A 17158-nucleotide genomic window follows, 5' to 3' on the forward strand; every position below is an offset into this window, starting at 1 on the left:
AGGTCAAATTGAAGGATCAGATACTAAGATATTTTAACGAACAAATTAGGGAAAATATCTTAACATAGTGCTTTTAATAGACCTATTTAAATCTCCTAACATAATCCTTACTTTATTGCGAGTGTAAAATCCTTTAATCAAGGTGAGACCTAATAGTCTTTTAAAGCTTTTGATAGAGAAAACCCCTCATAGGGTAGATCATCAAAAGTGATCAAATTTCACCCCTAATAGGAAAACTTTGTTGTTATAGTAATAAAGATTTTTGGGTTTCATCCCCATCCTAGTTTTAGCTTTACCTTGAAGTATTTTTGGGTTACCCAAATCTTTGTGTTATGTGTTTATGTTTTCATGGATGTTATGCTTAGATATATTTGATTTCAGTATTACAAGTTATGAGTATATGCTATAAGATCTAAGATATGAGATGGATTAGGAGTGAATGCAGTTAAATTGAGATATTGTTTTAATAGTGAATTTTTTTATAGATCTTGATTCACCCCCCCTCTTAATATCTTGTTTCCCAATAAGACTTCCAAAAATAGCTACCTTATATCTTTGTACACATCATACTATTCCTTCTACTTTAATTGTTTCATAGAAAAATGAATGTTCAAGAACAATTGCTATAGTTGAGTAGGGAGAACAAATAGTTGTTGTATTTTCTGATACAATGCTATGACACAATAGGATTGGGCACATGTGTGAGAAAGTTATCAAATTTATTGATTCAAAGAAATTTTTACAAGGTCTAAAATGTGTTGATATGGATTTCTATGAAAGTTGTGTGCATGGAAAAATAAAAGAGAGTGAGTTTTGTGAATAGTGGGAAGGAAAAGAAAAATGATAAATTAGAGCTTGTGCATACAGTCGTATGGAGAGAAACTTAGGTATCTTCCCTTAGTGGCTCACATTATTATGTTACATTCATTTATGATGCAACTAGAAAAGTATGGGTTTATTTCCTTAGATAATTTTTTTATGTATTTCAAAGTTTTAAGAAATGGAAATGCTTGGTTGAAAATGAGTTTGGTAAAAGATTAAAATGTATCAAATCCAACAATGATGGTGAGTATTGCAGTTATGAATTTGAAGATTATTTCTCTACTAATGGTATGCATAGGCATATAAATATTCCAAGTAATCCATAGGAAAATGGAGTAGCTGAATGCATGAACTAGATAATAATGGAGCATGAGGTTTCATGCTAGGCTGCCCTTAAACATGTGTGTGGAGGCTATCAATATTGCTATATATTTTATTAATAGAGGCCCCTCTACTCCTTTGGGTTATGGTATTCTAGAGGAATCATGGATTGGTAAGAAGGTGAGTTATTCTTTACTCAAAACCTTTGGTTATGAAGCTTTTTCTCATATAGATTTTGAAAACAGAACCAAGCTAGAAGCCATGTCAAAGAAATATATATTTCTTGGATATGTCATTGATAAGTTTGATTATAGGATGTGGGATTTTGAAAATGATAAAATTGTAAGAAGTAGGGATGTAATATTCAATGATAAAGTGTTGTACAAATATTTGATGTAGTAGCATGAGAAGAAAGAAAATGATTATGTAGTCTTGGATAATACTCCAAAAGATGATGTTATAGTAGTCCCTTGTGCTTTACACTATCAACAAGGCTAAGTACACCTCCAAAATGATTTTCTCCCTCTTTGTATTTTATTTTATCAATATATGTTGGCAATTCTAAATGTTGTGATGAAGCTATACAGGTAGATACAAATATTCAGTGGGATACTAGGAGTTAGCAATGACAAAAGAAATGGACTCCTTGCTGAAAATAAGACTTAGGATTTACGTAAGTTTCCTATAGGTAAAAGGGATATATAGAATAAATAGGTTTAAAGGTTGAAAGAAGGGGATAGAAGTAGAAAAATATTTAAGTCCATGCTAGTAGTAAAAGGATTTTCACAGAAAAAGGGCTTTGATTTTGATGAGATATTTTCTCTTGTTATTAAAATGACTTCTATTCACACTATTTTAAGTATTGTGGCTATTGAAGATTTACATTTGGAGTAACTTGATGTTAAAACATAATTTATTAATGGTGATTTGGATGAAGAGATATATGGCACAACCATAGGGATTTGAAGTGAAAGGTAAGGAGAACTTAGTGTGTAGATTGAAGAAAAGTTTATATGGCTTGAAGCAAGCACCTTAGTAATGGTATCTTAAATTTGACTATTTTCTGAATGAGCATGGTTACACTCGATGTCATTCTAACCATTGTGTTTATTTTAAGAGGTTGGATAATGAAAACTATATTATTTTATGTTTATATATTTTTGAATTGAAAAAGAAGCCAAAACAAGGGGGCCAACCCTTACAATAGACTAACTAGCCTATAAATAGCCAATTACCACCAAACTAAAGTACCCCCTACTGCAATCAATCTAAACAAAAACAACACCTAAAGGATCATTATAAAAAGGCTTACCAAGAATATTATAACCAATTCCTTAAATAGAACTATTAAACTAAAAAAGTTTATAAACAAATGTAGAACTGCCTTAATCCAAACAAAGTTCAAGAACTAGCAAAAAATTAAAAAATGAAAACCAAAGGGAGAAAGCCCTAATTGAGCTTCTTATCATCCTTCCCCTTCAAGAGGATGTTGGCCTGGCCCTTAGCTAGGAAGTCAAACAAAATCTTGGAGTCTTTATGGGTCAAGTCTCCCTCCTGTTTGTCCTTTAGCAAGTGCATAGTAGTGGCTGCCACATGTGTCACCTTGATCGTGAACTTTGCCAAAGTATTAATCTCTCCTCCAAGGCATGCACTCTCTCCCCCATCTCTTTATCAACCAACTTAAGAGACACCTCAAAGACCTCCTTCTTTCCACTTGGATTACCATCCACCATTTCCTTGTCAATTTATTACAAAATCAAGGTGTTAGAGATAATCATATCTTTAGGGATAACGTTATCATGCAAAGACACCATCATAGAGGAGGGAGATCTTTCCACTTTGTTAGATAATTTGTCTTGCATGAGGTCCACACACCCCATATCAATTGAAGCCAAGACATGGGCCATTTCTTTACTTCCCTTATTTGCATCACCTGAGCTAGACATTGAAGAGTTTAAGACCTCCACCTCTTTCCCCTCCCCATTTCCCAAGCCATACTTCAATGTATTCTACTTTATTCTTTTCTTGGGGTGGATCCTCTCCTCCAAATCTAAATCCTCCTATTGTGAAGCAGTGGACCTCAACTTCCTTTTAGCATTAGATTTTACAATTCTTCTAGATCTATGCCTACCCCCTCTCTCCTCATCTTTCGAGTCCTCAAGCTCCTTCTCTTTTCCTTTCCTCAATTTCAAATTTTTTACTAGGGGGGAATCTTCCTCTCCTTTGGGGATCCACTTGGTGAAGGTTGGGAGGTAGGTGCTCTAGGGTTGGTAATTCTTAGAGGGATTTGGTGGGGATAGTGGTTATGGAGAACTGAGATATCAACCTCCACAATCCTACGAGGTAACAGGGCTAGGTGGAATTGGTAAAGTCAGAACATCAACCCCTAATGGAGAATAATATAATCAACCCCCTTTTTCATTTTCTCTATAATATCAAAAACCATATTAGCTAATTCATGTAATAGGAAGAACAAAATAGAAATGTAACCATGATGATGGAAGTGATCTAGGAGAGGAAAATGGTAATAATAACAAACACCATACCTCCCTTCAAGAGTCAAATACTTCATTAGCACTAAGAAAACCTCATTCCAAGGCTCAAGAAGTTTCTCCTACAAGAACCCTCCATGATGGAAAATGGGTTCTTTGCTCCCCTAAAAGAAGCGACATAAGCTAACTTCATCAACAACCCTAGTCACCTTCTGCCACTTTTTTCCTTTCATTGCCAAGCTTGTCACCAAGGAGGTAATTTACTCATAAATATGAAATGTGATTCCATTAATAGTAACCTTTATATCATCCCAGGAGATTAAAAAATTGCTAAGAATAGCTCTCATCAAATCCATTTAATGACTCCATGAATGGGACTGATCCCCCTTCTTTAAGAATGTACCAAATTAGGGGTTTACGACCACTCTCCTCAATCATCAAAGGCTCAATATGTAGAAGATCTCCCCCCATATTAGTAACATTCATTAAAATTCTCTTTTCTTTCAAAACTCTAAACAAGAGGAAAATATAAAAGATACGGTGACACTTACACATGAAAAAATAGGTAGCACTAAGTACTCATAAAGGCCTTTACTATCATGAATGCCTATGTCACATCTTTTCTTAGTTATCACATGCCAACTAATTTTCCCCCAAGTCCATCCTCATTCATCATTCCCAATAATTTGAAACATTTTAAAATTTGAATTTTTACTCAGCGCCAAGTATGAAGACATGTACAAGAAAATCATAAAAGATACACCCAGATCACACTTTGATATACTTTCCCTTTTGAATCATGCAAATTTATTATTGTAAGTACCTATATCATCATTAATTTCTATCTATTCATAGTGACTTGACCCCATTAGTCCACACATCATTGAGTTGTCACTAAGATCCAAAAAAGCTTTCCAACTATACTTAATCATGAGATAATATCTTTATTCACTAAAAGTCTTACCAAATTTGGTAATACTCTAAATTCTCTCTAGCAACATAAGTCATGCACTCTCAAACCTAATATTGCCATCTCATTTGCCACCCCATTACCCTCCCAAAAAATATGTTGTAGCTGAAATCTTTTCAGGATGTTAAATAAATGCCTTATATCTTCTATCACCCTTTTGATCACCCATCCCTCTTTCATGTTTCCTTTCACTATTTCTATAATAATTTTCAAATTACCTTCTATCTCCACATTCTCCCATACCCCATTGATAACCATTTTTAAGTCCCAAAAGATAGCCATGGATTTTGTAATATTATTTTCGACTTTCCCTAGATTACTAGCATAGGCTAGAAGCATTTTGCCCTCACTATCTTTTACCATACCCCTCCAACCAAACCCTCCATTCTTGCAACACCATCAAAATTATGTTTAACCCAATTCTCCTTAGGGGGTCTTCATCTTGCCCCTTTTCAAGAAAGTTTCTTGGGATTATCAACCTCCATGAAACCTTATTCAAGGTTCTAGTTCCTAGTAATCCTTTGTTTAGTCATATTGGGTATAACTGCTGGTTTCCACCTCTTACAATTCCTCATATTCTCCACAATCAACTTAAACATAATACTTGTAATAATCTCCTTGCTTCTTTCTTCATTTCTAAAAGCCTTTTTATTTCTCTCCTTCCAAATGCCCTAGTAGACATGGTGGGGATCACTTTTCACATTTGGCTAAGGAAGGGGTGGAGGAATAGGCATTGCCAATTCTTGAATAATTGTTCAATTCCCTTATCAAACACCCAAACCATTTCCAGTTTCTATAAAAACCTATCCCATACATTATTAGCATAGCTACAATCTAAGAAAAGATGGGGGATATTCTCTTCCTCACCTTTACAAAGGTAGCATCTATTAGGTAATTGGAATCTTCTTTTCCTTAAGTTATCAATGGTAAGGATCTTCCCATGCATGGAAATCCACCGAAAAATATTAGAATTTAGGATAAGATGGCTAAGCTAGATTCTCCTCTAGCAAGTAGGATCCATATCTTTCTCAAAAATCATCCTGTAGGTAGAACCAATGGAAAAATCCCTAGACGTGGTTGTCTTCCAAATAAAGGTGTCATTCTAAGCCACCTTTGGGATTCTATAGCCTTTGAGGAACTCTTCTAGTTCCTCCACTAGAGTTCCACCATCTAAATAAACCTATTGTAATTGTATCTTTTTCCACCTCCTACCCGATTCAAAAAAATTCCTCACCTTACTTCCCACCTACAACTGGAGGTAGTCTCTGAGACTACCACAATTTATTAACACTAGGGGTTTCTCATCTAGTGAAGTATCCTCCCAAAAATTAACTTGATTTCCATCTCCCACTAGTCACCTCTCTTATTCCCTATGTAAACATTTTTTCTTAAATATTATACCCCAAATCCTAGATCTCATATGAAGGTCATTTCTCCAAATGCAGTGAATAAAATTCAAATTTTCTCGATACTTAGCTTTCAAGATCTTACACATGTTAACCTCCTCCTTCAATAGTTTCCAACCAACCTTTGTAAGCAGAGCATTGTTTAAGTTAGAAATCCTTCTAATACCTAAACCTCCTCCATTTTTTGCTTTACACATAATATCCCAACTAACTAGACTTAATCTATTCTTCTCACCCCCTATTGAACTAACTGCCAACATTCCCCTTCAAGATCCATGACATGGATTAATTGCCTCCTATGTTCTATAAGTCTAGTGGTTGTATCAGGCATTGATAGGTCAAACTTTTGGTGCAACGATAACTCTAGCTTGTAATAAGTGGTATTAGAGCTTGGTCACAAGTTTGAATCTCCTTGGGTAATGCTGAGGGGGGATTTGTTGGAGTAATTTCCAATGTTCCCCTTTAGGATTTATGACATGGCTTAATCACCTCCTTTGTTCTATAAGTCTAGTGGTTGTATCAAGCATTGACAGGTTGATCATTTGGTGTAATGACAACTCTAGCTTGTAACACACCAAACCAAGGGAAGTTTCTTTTGATTTTTTCTAGCTTCTATGCCATGACCTGAGTGATTTTGAATAGGGAGAGGAAGTAGACTAGGATCCCTTGAAGGGAAGAAGTCAAGAGTCGAAGCTTACCCACATCACTCAAGGTTTTACCTTTCCACCCAATCAACTTCATTTGCATCTTTTCCATAATGGTATTCCAAAAGTGATTTCTTACCTCTTTGATAGTCAAAGGTAGCCCTAGGTATGTATCAAGGAGGGAGGCAATATTACAACTAAGGATATTTATCACCCTCCTCTAAATTAATGGCTCCGTGTTGAAGAAGAAAACCTTACTTTTATCCAAGTTAGTTTTATGTCCCACATTAACTGCATATATCTCCAAGACATATTTCCAAACTTTTTCTTCCATTACTAAAGAATTCCCACTTAGTAAAGTATCATCCATGAACTATTGTATTACCTCCACTGGTAGTGAAGTAGCAGGTTTACTTCCTTTGATCTACCCTCCTTCTACCTTTCTAAAGAACACTCTTCCCAACACTTCTGCAACCATGATGAATAGATAAGGAGAAATAGGGTCCCCCTATCTTAGACCCCTTCCCCATTAAAGTTTCCCTAGGGTGAACCATTCACTAGTACCGAGTAATTTACAGTCTTAACCATCGATCTAATTAATTTTATAACTCCTTGATGGAAACCAATTTTTTCCATGACTTCACACGCAAAAGTCCAATTAATTCTTTCATAGGCCTTGGAAATGTCTAACTTCAAAGCCATACCTAGATTACCACTCTTCTCCATAGAGTATTGAACCTCATGAGTAGTTATAGTAGCATCAAGTATTTAATGGCTTGGGACAAACCTATTCTAAATTTTCCCATTAAATTTGTGTAGCAACAACTTTAAGTGATTCACCATTATCTTGGATAAGATCTTATAAGTAGTGTTGTATAGGCTAATAGGTCCAAAAATAGAAAGAACCCCTAGGTCCTTAATTTTTGGGACCAGAACTATAAACATTTTATTAAGTCACTTGAGTAACTTCCCCATCCTAAAGAAATCATGCACAACTCTAATAAGATCAACCTTTATAATCTCCTAGAAGTGTTGGAAGGAGGTTGAGGGAAACCATTAGGTCCTAGGCATTTTGAAGCTTTCATTAAAAAAACAACTTTGTGCACTTCCTCCACCAGCTGCATAAGCTCCTCATTCTCCTTTGCTAAGATCACACTAGGCATGGAGTCAATCATTTATTGTCTATCCTCCCTATTTACAAGCCTATGCTCCTCCATATAAGATTTTTTGAAGTACCTACTAGCCCAACTTCCAACCTCTTTCATTTTTGTTGGCTTTATATTATTACCATCCATCACAACATCAATAGTTTTTCTCCTTTTATGTATTGAGGCTGATCTATGGAAAAAATCTATGTTTCTATCTCCCAAATTTAGCCATAAAACTCTTGATCTTTGCTTCTAGAAGGTTTCCTCTCTAATCATTGTATCCTTCCACACCCTCCTAGAATTCTCCTCTTCCAGAAACATGTCTTCTAAAGCCAAACCCTCCCCCATTTCATTTTGGATCTCCTCTAGCTTCCCTTCCACCTCCTTCTTTCTCTTAAAGATATAAAAAAAGTAACTCTTTTTCCATGGTCATACATTCCTAATCACATTATCAAGTTTGGCCAAGAGTCTGAATATTGTAGTACCCTCAACTCTTATACCCCACGACTCCTCCACCCAAGAAAAAAAGTCTTGATGATATTGCCACATTATTTCATATCTAAAAGGTCATGGACCCCCTACAACACCTCTTTCCAATTAAAAATGATAGGGGTGTGATCCGAGACCATCCTGGGTAATCCCATGAGAGTAGAAGAAGTCAACCCTTCCCATCCAGCTAGAACACTGAGTCTGTCTAGTTTGACATGAATAAGGTCAACACCCTTCCTATTATTCGACCAAGTAAACTTGACTACACATATATCCATATCCAAAGAGTCATTTTTATTTATGAACTTAGCCAAATCCTTCATACTATTAGTAAAATCCACTGCTCCTTTAACCTTCTTAGAAGGATACAATGGGGAATTGAAATCTCCCATCCAGATCATGTTCTTTGAATGGGATGGGAAATTAGATAACTCCTCCCAGAGCCTACCTCTTCCTTGCCTTGAGTTTGGGGCATATGCATTAATCACATTCCAAGCTTTGTCATCTTTCCTATGTTCTATAATAAGGTAATTTTTAGAACAATGTATGAAATTTCATTTACCAACACTAGGGTTCCAAAAGGTTTCCTCACCTCTTGAAGCACCCTCTGCTTCACTATAACCAAGATTGGCCCCTGGCCAAATATAACTCACAATACTTTCAAGGTTAGCCAGGGTCATTTTAACTTCCTAAATTAGAATAATATAAATCCTTATATTAGATAGTTACTACTTAAGTGCAAATTAATTCTAAGGTTTGTTCAACCCCCTCATATTCCATGATAGAATAATAATTTTCTACCTTTGGTCATAGACTCTAGGGTAGGTTGCCTACCACTAGCTACCTCCCTTGCCATTTGCTTCATTCTTCGATTCTGTTTACCTATTTTACCCACATCTAACTTCAAATCCTTTCCCCCTTTTGGTTTCTTTAAAACTCTAGTTTCCCTTCTCTAAGTTTTCCATTTTACCTCCTCTTCCCCAAGTGGGGAAGTCGAGGTAGTGAGTTTTTCTATCAGCTTGGTAATAAGGGGAACATCTTCACAACAACTAAGCACATGGGCCACCTCTTTTTCTTCCAAGTCTTCCCCCTTATCTTATAAAATATCTTTACATTTTACCTCCAAACCTCCACACACCTCTTCTATCACCATGTTTCTCATTGCGGTTCTTAGAAGATCCTCGATACCCTACAAGAAGCAGAAAGGATCTCCACCATCAATATCAACAATGTAATACCCCACCTAAAGATCCTTGGAACAAGGATAAATATAAGCCAAGATAAATTTAAAAAAAAGAAGTATGGATGCACATGACATACAACATACAAGGATCACAAAGATCACAAAATAAGACTAAAAAAATCATCCAAACACAAATGGATCTCTAAACACTGCTATTGACCAAAATGACTAACCACAAAAGGATGCAGATGATTTCAAATCCAAAACATTCTAAAATCAAAATACATTTCCAAGGCATTCAAGAACACCATAAAGGGTAGCCAAAATGCCTCCCAGAAACTTTCAATCAAACCAAAAAGTACCCATTTTCTACCTGGATAGGTTTTCCTAAGACTTAGGCAACACTTTAATACAACACTGTGTGATACTTTCCAGTATCATGCAACCTTTCTAAAGAAGATGTGTGATACTTTTAGGTTTTAGGTGACACTTCTCCTAAAGGCATGCAATACTTCATAAGTATCATATGAGCTTTCTCGAATGGGCATGTGATACTTCAAAGTATAGCATGATAGTTTTCCTATGGGTGCTCGATACTTTCCAGTATCATGTGATTCTTCCTCTTTGGGTGTGTGATACTTTAAATTATCACCCAATGTTGACACATGGTCTCTGAGGGAAAATCAATAATGCTCCCAGAACAAACAAAGGGATTTTTTTTGGAAGTTAGAACCTCCACACTAGGGAGTATTAGATCCACAGTCAAGGCATACACACTCAAATGCTAAATTGCAAGACAAAAATTTCATCTAACCATCTAACATAGCAAAAGAAATGAAAGTGACATCACAATGTATTGAAATTAAAAACTAAATACATGGTTCCTCCCAACCATAATGACATCATGAAACCTTGAAAGTCCTAGCCATCCCCCATGCGTAACATCCCAAACTACCAACTAGATAGCTAGAGTTGTCTTATAAGGATGACACTACTAAAGAGTAATAAACTCATCAGAATAGGAAATCTAACATGCTAAACCAAAATCAATAGATACTCCAACTAAGTAGGTAACATCATTTATCATGTGCTAAAAATCATAATAAAGAAATGCATTAGTAAACTAACATCATCTAAATATGATATACAAGCATTCCAATGAAAGCATAAATCATGAAAGTACTATAGGTCCTAGTTAGACACTCAATGGAAAACTATGTAGGGGCTGACATCATGGAGTGTCACTTGGCATCAAAAAGCACAAGCTAGTATTGGCAACAACACTTTCCAATAGAAGACACACAATCTAGGTCATAACACTCCCTATTGGAAGGTGCATAATCCCACTTCTAATAATCTTAAATTTATTACCACCCAATATTTTTATTTTTTTATCACTTACTTAAAACTTCCTCTACCAAACTCCATAATGGTCACCAGACTGTGAGATAGAAGTCCCTCCATGTCCCTACCCTACCCATACTCATCCAATGATGAGTGCCTATAGGCATGCATATTCCCAACCCAACCCCAAATGATCATAACCCCACCAAAATAAAAATGGGAGATCGAGCCTCACAAGTCACCTGACAATGTACACATACATACTCGTGTGGAATACCACCATCATGAAGATCACAACACAAGGACTAGATGAGAACACAAGTAGATAATCACTCAACCAAAAACAAGCTTGGGAGAATGGATATGACACATATCCCAATGTAACATAAAAGAGCAAAAATGGTCTAATTAACATCGTGATGGATGATCTAGGTTCACAACCAAAATCATGCCAAGAAAACCCAAGAAAACAAGATGATATGCAAAATGAGGTAAAAACCCCAAAATTGAAATTTTCAAAATAAAAACCCATTTGGTCTTAGGATACAAAAGCCTCAAAAATATAATAAAATTTAAGTTCAAAAACTATATGCAAAAATGGCCAGCATAATGGTGTGAAACCCCAAATCCTTATCCCATACCCAACCAACTAGGTAGAACCAACAAACAAAAACAAAGGGGAACACTAGTTCTCGAGCTCTAGGCAAACAATTACCAAAAATAGATAAAGAAACTGAGTTGAAACAAGAAAATGGGAGAGCCCTTCCTAAAAGTCAAAAGGGCTAAAAAAAAAAAAAACTAGGTAAAATAAATAACCCATAGATACAACCAAAAATGAAAACAAAACAAGGTTTCCCTGAGTTGGATCCAATGATTCCATCCTCACAAAGATCTCACACACATAGCTCTCACAATGAACAAAAAACCAATCCTTCAAAAAGGATTTCAGAAAGAGTTCTCAATTTTCCAAATTGCAAAAGTTAGAAGTGAGGAATTAAATTCCTCTTTCAATACTTATTCACTTTTTAAGTGAATAATTGATTAGGGTAAATAACTAGTTAATCTAGTTATACTCTGAATTGACCCAAATAAAAATAGGCTATTCATAGTAATAGGAATTCATCTATGAAAAAGTTGCTAGAAATTAAAAATCAATTAAATAAAGCTTGAAAACCTTGAAACCAAAATCATAGAAGGCCTTAACAATTTTGTCACAATATTAAACTCTAAATTCACAGATGCACTCACTAGTCTAATCACATAATGCAAATGAGTCCAAATTTAAAAATTCACTAGAAGGTTTAATTAAACATTTAAATAAGATATTTTGACCATACAAGGATGACATTGGTAAAATGAATAGCTAAATCAGTAACTCTATTTGTCATTGCCAAAGATACAATTCTTGCACACTAAAACACATGATCAAGTACTCTTGAATATAATATCTGTAGGTGTAAATAAGTATTTACTTATTACACTTTACTTAAGTTTACTTAGGTCAATACATTATTCTATTATTTATTAGGTTAACACTTAGGATTTTGTGTACTTTTATGAGTTGTCATATTGACAACACAGAAGTAAGCAACTCTAATTCAACACATGGTGTCTACAGCATAATTTTGTGTGCTACCCCTTTTTAGGCTTATCCTCTCATCATTGCAATTACTCCTATGCTTAATGGAGGATAACCCACACATAGTGGACATGTGCCTTGTTGTAAGACTTATTAGTGTGCTAATTCCTAGACATTCTAGAAGCATTCCAAAGGCCTTTATATTTAGGTCGTCCCAGTGTATTATGATATAACATGACGTTGAATGACAATAAATCAATTTTGGATATTGTTATTTTGATCATACCTTAGTCTATTCTTGTGTTTGTGCTTGAGTTCCTTGATCTTGGGTGATTTTTTCCTAAGGCAAATTCTTACATGATATCAGAGCTATACTAAATTCTTACATGGTATCAGAACTGGGGAAATTTCTCTTCACATAGCCATTCGAGACCATTCTTTCTTCAGTACCTCAACCCAGATCTAGTGTATTATAGTCTTTGGGAGTGTCTACAACTAAAGTAGACCTTTCCATTGTGTCTAAAATGTCAATTCGGTGAATTTTGACTATAAATTTGCCTATGTTGGGCAATAGTCAAAATTGAGGCAATTTTTTTTTTGCAAACTGGCACCTGAAGGCCTGATTTGCAAATTTGGTATGATCATTTTAGATCTTTGAATTTAATTTTCAGATCTGCATATTTTATTATTTTAGTCTCTGCAATTTCTTTGCATTATTTTTTGGATCTACTTATTTTGTCCGAATTTTTTTTGGCCATTAGGCTAGTAAGAGATATTTTTTGTAGGTGAAGATTGGAGCTTTCTAGTGCTAATCAGATATTGGCATCATATTCAGAAGGTCAAAAACTCCCAAATCAACTTTCGTTTCACCAAAATTGGACATCTAAGGTGAAATTTAGAGTCGACTGATTTTTGGAGGTGCGACGACGGCGATTCAGGAAAAATAATTGTAGAGGTGATTCTCAGACAATGATATCTCCCTCATACAAACTCCTTTTTGCAAGAAATTTTTCTATTTTGTGGTAGAATTTTGTGATCTACACATTGGTGTAGGATGTTTGATACCTCTGTTCCTAATTTTTTTAGCAAGTCATAAATCCTAATTTTTGCAACCTCAAATACTTAGTACGGGCTCATCTGGACACATAATCAAGTACTATTTTTTTTGAAAGTGAATAATTTTTAGTCTACTTTCTGGATTTGCATTCAAATTATAAGCTTGTGTGGACAAAAATACCACTTTTAGAAATAGGTCCTATTTTGCATTTTATTGCTTTGATTACTTTTCAAAATTGTTGTACATTTGAGCTATAGTGCTTAATGAAAAAAATTTGATTCTCAAAAGGTAGTTGTAAACAAAAAATTAGAAGTCTACTTTGTACATTTTGACAAGTGGCCTATTATACATGCACTACCTATAAAGTGCCCAATCATACATTGGGAGGTTGGTTGATTGATTTTTGCATTTTGGGGGGTTCATTAATTGATCTCATGGAGTCTTGTCACACATGTTAGTTTGGTATTAGACCAAAGTTGACAGCACAAAACTATCATAGATGGAGTGCATTGATACTTGATCATCTAAGAGAACATCAAGAAGTCCTTCCTTATCTCTATCTGAAGACATTTCCACCAAATCCTAATTGGACATTTATTACTAAACTTCTTCGCTTTCTATATAACAGTATGAGTAAGGAATGTCTTGCTTCTCTTAGAATGACAAGTTTTCCTCATGATATTTGGATGGTTCTTTGGGAAGCATTTGGAGATCTAACAATTCCTCCATTTCTAGAGGACATTCTATCACCAGGCACTCTAGTCATGGTCCCTACAACTCTAGTTGAGATCTTACCTCTTGATGCTTCTGTTGCTACTACTAATCCAGTTCCATCTACAGATGCTTCTGATTTAGTGTAGTAGGAAATACTATGTCTTCCTACTTCAGCTTCATGGGATGACTTCCTTCTAGACATTGCAAAGCTATTCATGGTGTCTCACATTGAAGATGTGGGAGACATCATTGATGATATTCATCTTCTCTTTGTTGAGGTGAACACTTCATCCATTGACATAGTGATAGGTCTAGCACAATAGGGTAGACCTTGTCTTCTAGCTCCAACATCAGTGGATGACTTCTTGATAGATATTTCAGGTTTGTTCATGGATTCAAACATAGCAAATTTGGGAGACATCTTTGATGATTTACATCTTCTCTTTGATGAAGTAGAATCTTCTTTAGTTGTCATGAGGGCTCACTCTGACCCTCCTATCCATTCTTTACATGACTAGTCTTCACAGGTTGATATGATTGTGGATCCTTATGTAAAAAAGTTATAGGAGGTCTCTTTATCATTTGAGGAGATAGTTTTTTCTTTGAGGCATGTTCTACATCCATCCTTTCTAGATTTACACTACTTCTTTTCAGCAGTATTGGAAGGGGTGACTATCAACATTGACACAGGGATAGTTGAGTAGGTTTCAAAGGCACCATTCATCTTTAGGATTCTTTCTACACACAGGGAAAGCATCTCACTTATACCTCTACCATTGCTTCTTCTAAAGGGGAGGAACATTATTTAGCATTCATGGATCAACTTCTAAATTGGAGTAGCTATCATTGATCGACACTCTACATTTAGGGGGGGACTACCTTGTCTCCTTCTTCTTCTATTTTATAGGGGGGACTTTTTCCTCTTATAAGGTTTTGTCCTTCTCATACTTCTCTTTTGTATGTACTTGATGTATGTCATAATGGGGGGTCTTGAGTACTCCATCCTTCCATGCATCTTGTTTTTTCATCTCTCTTTTTGGGGGAGGGTTTTTCCCATGTGGTTTTCCCTTTTTCCCTACTTTATGAGAGATTGAATTGCATTTTGTACATGGGTACTTAACATGGCCATGTAGTCAGGAGCCATTATGCATTTCATCCTAGTTTTTGTAAGAATAAGTGCATTTTCCTAAGTTGCACTTACGGGGGTTGTTGGTGTAAATAAGTATTTACTTATTATACTTTACTTAAGTTTACCTAGGTCAATGCATTATTTTATTATTTATTAGGTTGACACTTAGGAGTTTGCATACTTTTATGAGTTTTCATGTTGACAACACAGAAGTAAGCAACTCTAATTCAACACATGGTGTCTACAACACTAGAGTTTGCATAATTAACTGAGTTGTCACGTAGACAATATAATTATTTGCACTCCTATTTTAGCACATGGTTTCTGCAACATAATTTTGTGTGCTACACCTTTCTAGGCTTATCCTCTCATCATTGCACTTACTCCTATGCTTAATGGAGGATAACCCACACCTAGTGGACATGTGCCTTGTCGTATGACTTATCAATGTGCTAATTCCTAGACATTCTAGAAGCATTCCAGAGGCCTTTATATTTAGGCACTCCTAGTGTACTATGATATAACATGACAAGGCAAATTCTTACATGGTATTAGTGCTATACCAAATTCTTACATGGTATCAGAGCTATACCAAATTCTTACAATATCATAGCCAAAGAAATCAATACATTAAATACCTAATTTAACCATTTACTCAATTATACTAAAATAATCCATTTACATCACTCATATTTGCATAAAGCAATGAAATAATAATGAAGTAAATGACCATAGCATAAATCCACATATAACCAAATTAGAGGTATGTCAAAAATACCAGATAACTAGATATCATTTGAAAATGACATCAACATAAAAATATAATAAACTAAACAACATAGTAGCATAACATCTATGATACTGAAATCAAAGTGTAGCATCCAACCCTTAGGTCATCTAAAAAGTAGAATAACAAGAGTATCAAGTATCTCTCAAAACAAAATAAACAAGGTATAGACTACAAATACAAGAGGCACTACATCCTCCCCCACTAGGCATAAGCTTACTCTTGAAAGTTGTTAAACAGATAGGGTTAAAATCCTCTAAACTGTGTAGCATCTTCCCAAGTTGCAAAGGTCTTATCACTTGGGTCCCACTGGACCCTTACCTATTTTATGTCCCAACCTCTTAAAATCAACCTTTAATGCTAAAGGATACATATGGGCTCCAAAGTAAGTTGTCCATCCTCCACTTGCAAAGCATCCAAATCAAGAACATGGGTCACATTGGGAATATCCTATCTCAAAATAGATACATGAAAAATATTGTGGATACACGATAGGCTAGGTGGCAACACCAGTTGATAAGCAATAGGACCAATCCTCTTGAGGATCTTAAATGGTTTGAAAAAATATGGCACCAACTTAGAGCCATTCCCATAATAGATGGGGCTCTTCCTCGGTCGCGCTCTAAAAAACACCCTATCACTAATAGAAAAGTGACGATCTAACCTATGGCCATCTAATTACTTCTTCTACTCATCTTGAGTGATAAATAAATGCTCTCTAATATGAACAATCTACTACTCCATATCCTAAAACATCTCTAGACCTAAAAGTACTTGGTCCTCCAAATGTTCCCAACTCAAAGGGGTATGACACAATCTACCATACAAGGCCTAAAAATGTGACATGCGAAGAGAACTATGATACCTATTATTGTATGAAAACTCAACAAGGTATAAATACTCATCCCTCTTCACCTACCTATCCATCACATACATGCAAAGAACATTAGTAGAATTTTGGCAAATAAATGACTACGTGACTAAAAATTTTAGTCACAAGATTAAATAGTTTAGTCATGTGACTACAAGTAATCAAATTATAGTAATATTTTATAATTTATAAGTATAAGTTA

Source organism: Cupressus sempervirens, chromosome 5 (genome assembly GCF_028749045.1).
Source record: "Cupressus sempervirens isolate cs-2001-9-10 chromosome 5, ASM2874904v1, whole genome shotgun sequence".
NCBI classification, from domain to species: Eukaryota; Viridiplantae; Streptophyta; class Pinopsida; order Cupressales; family Cupressaceae; genus Cupressus; species Cupressus sempervirens.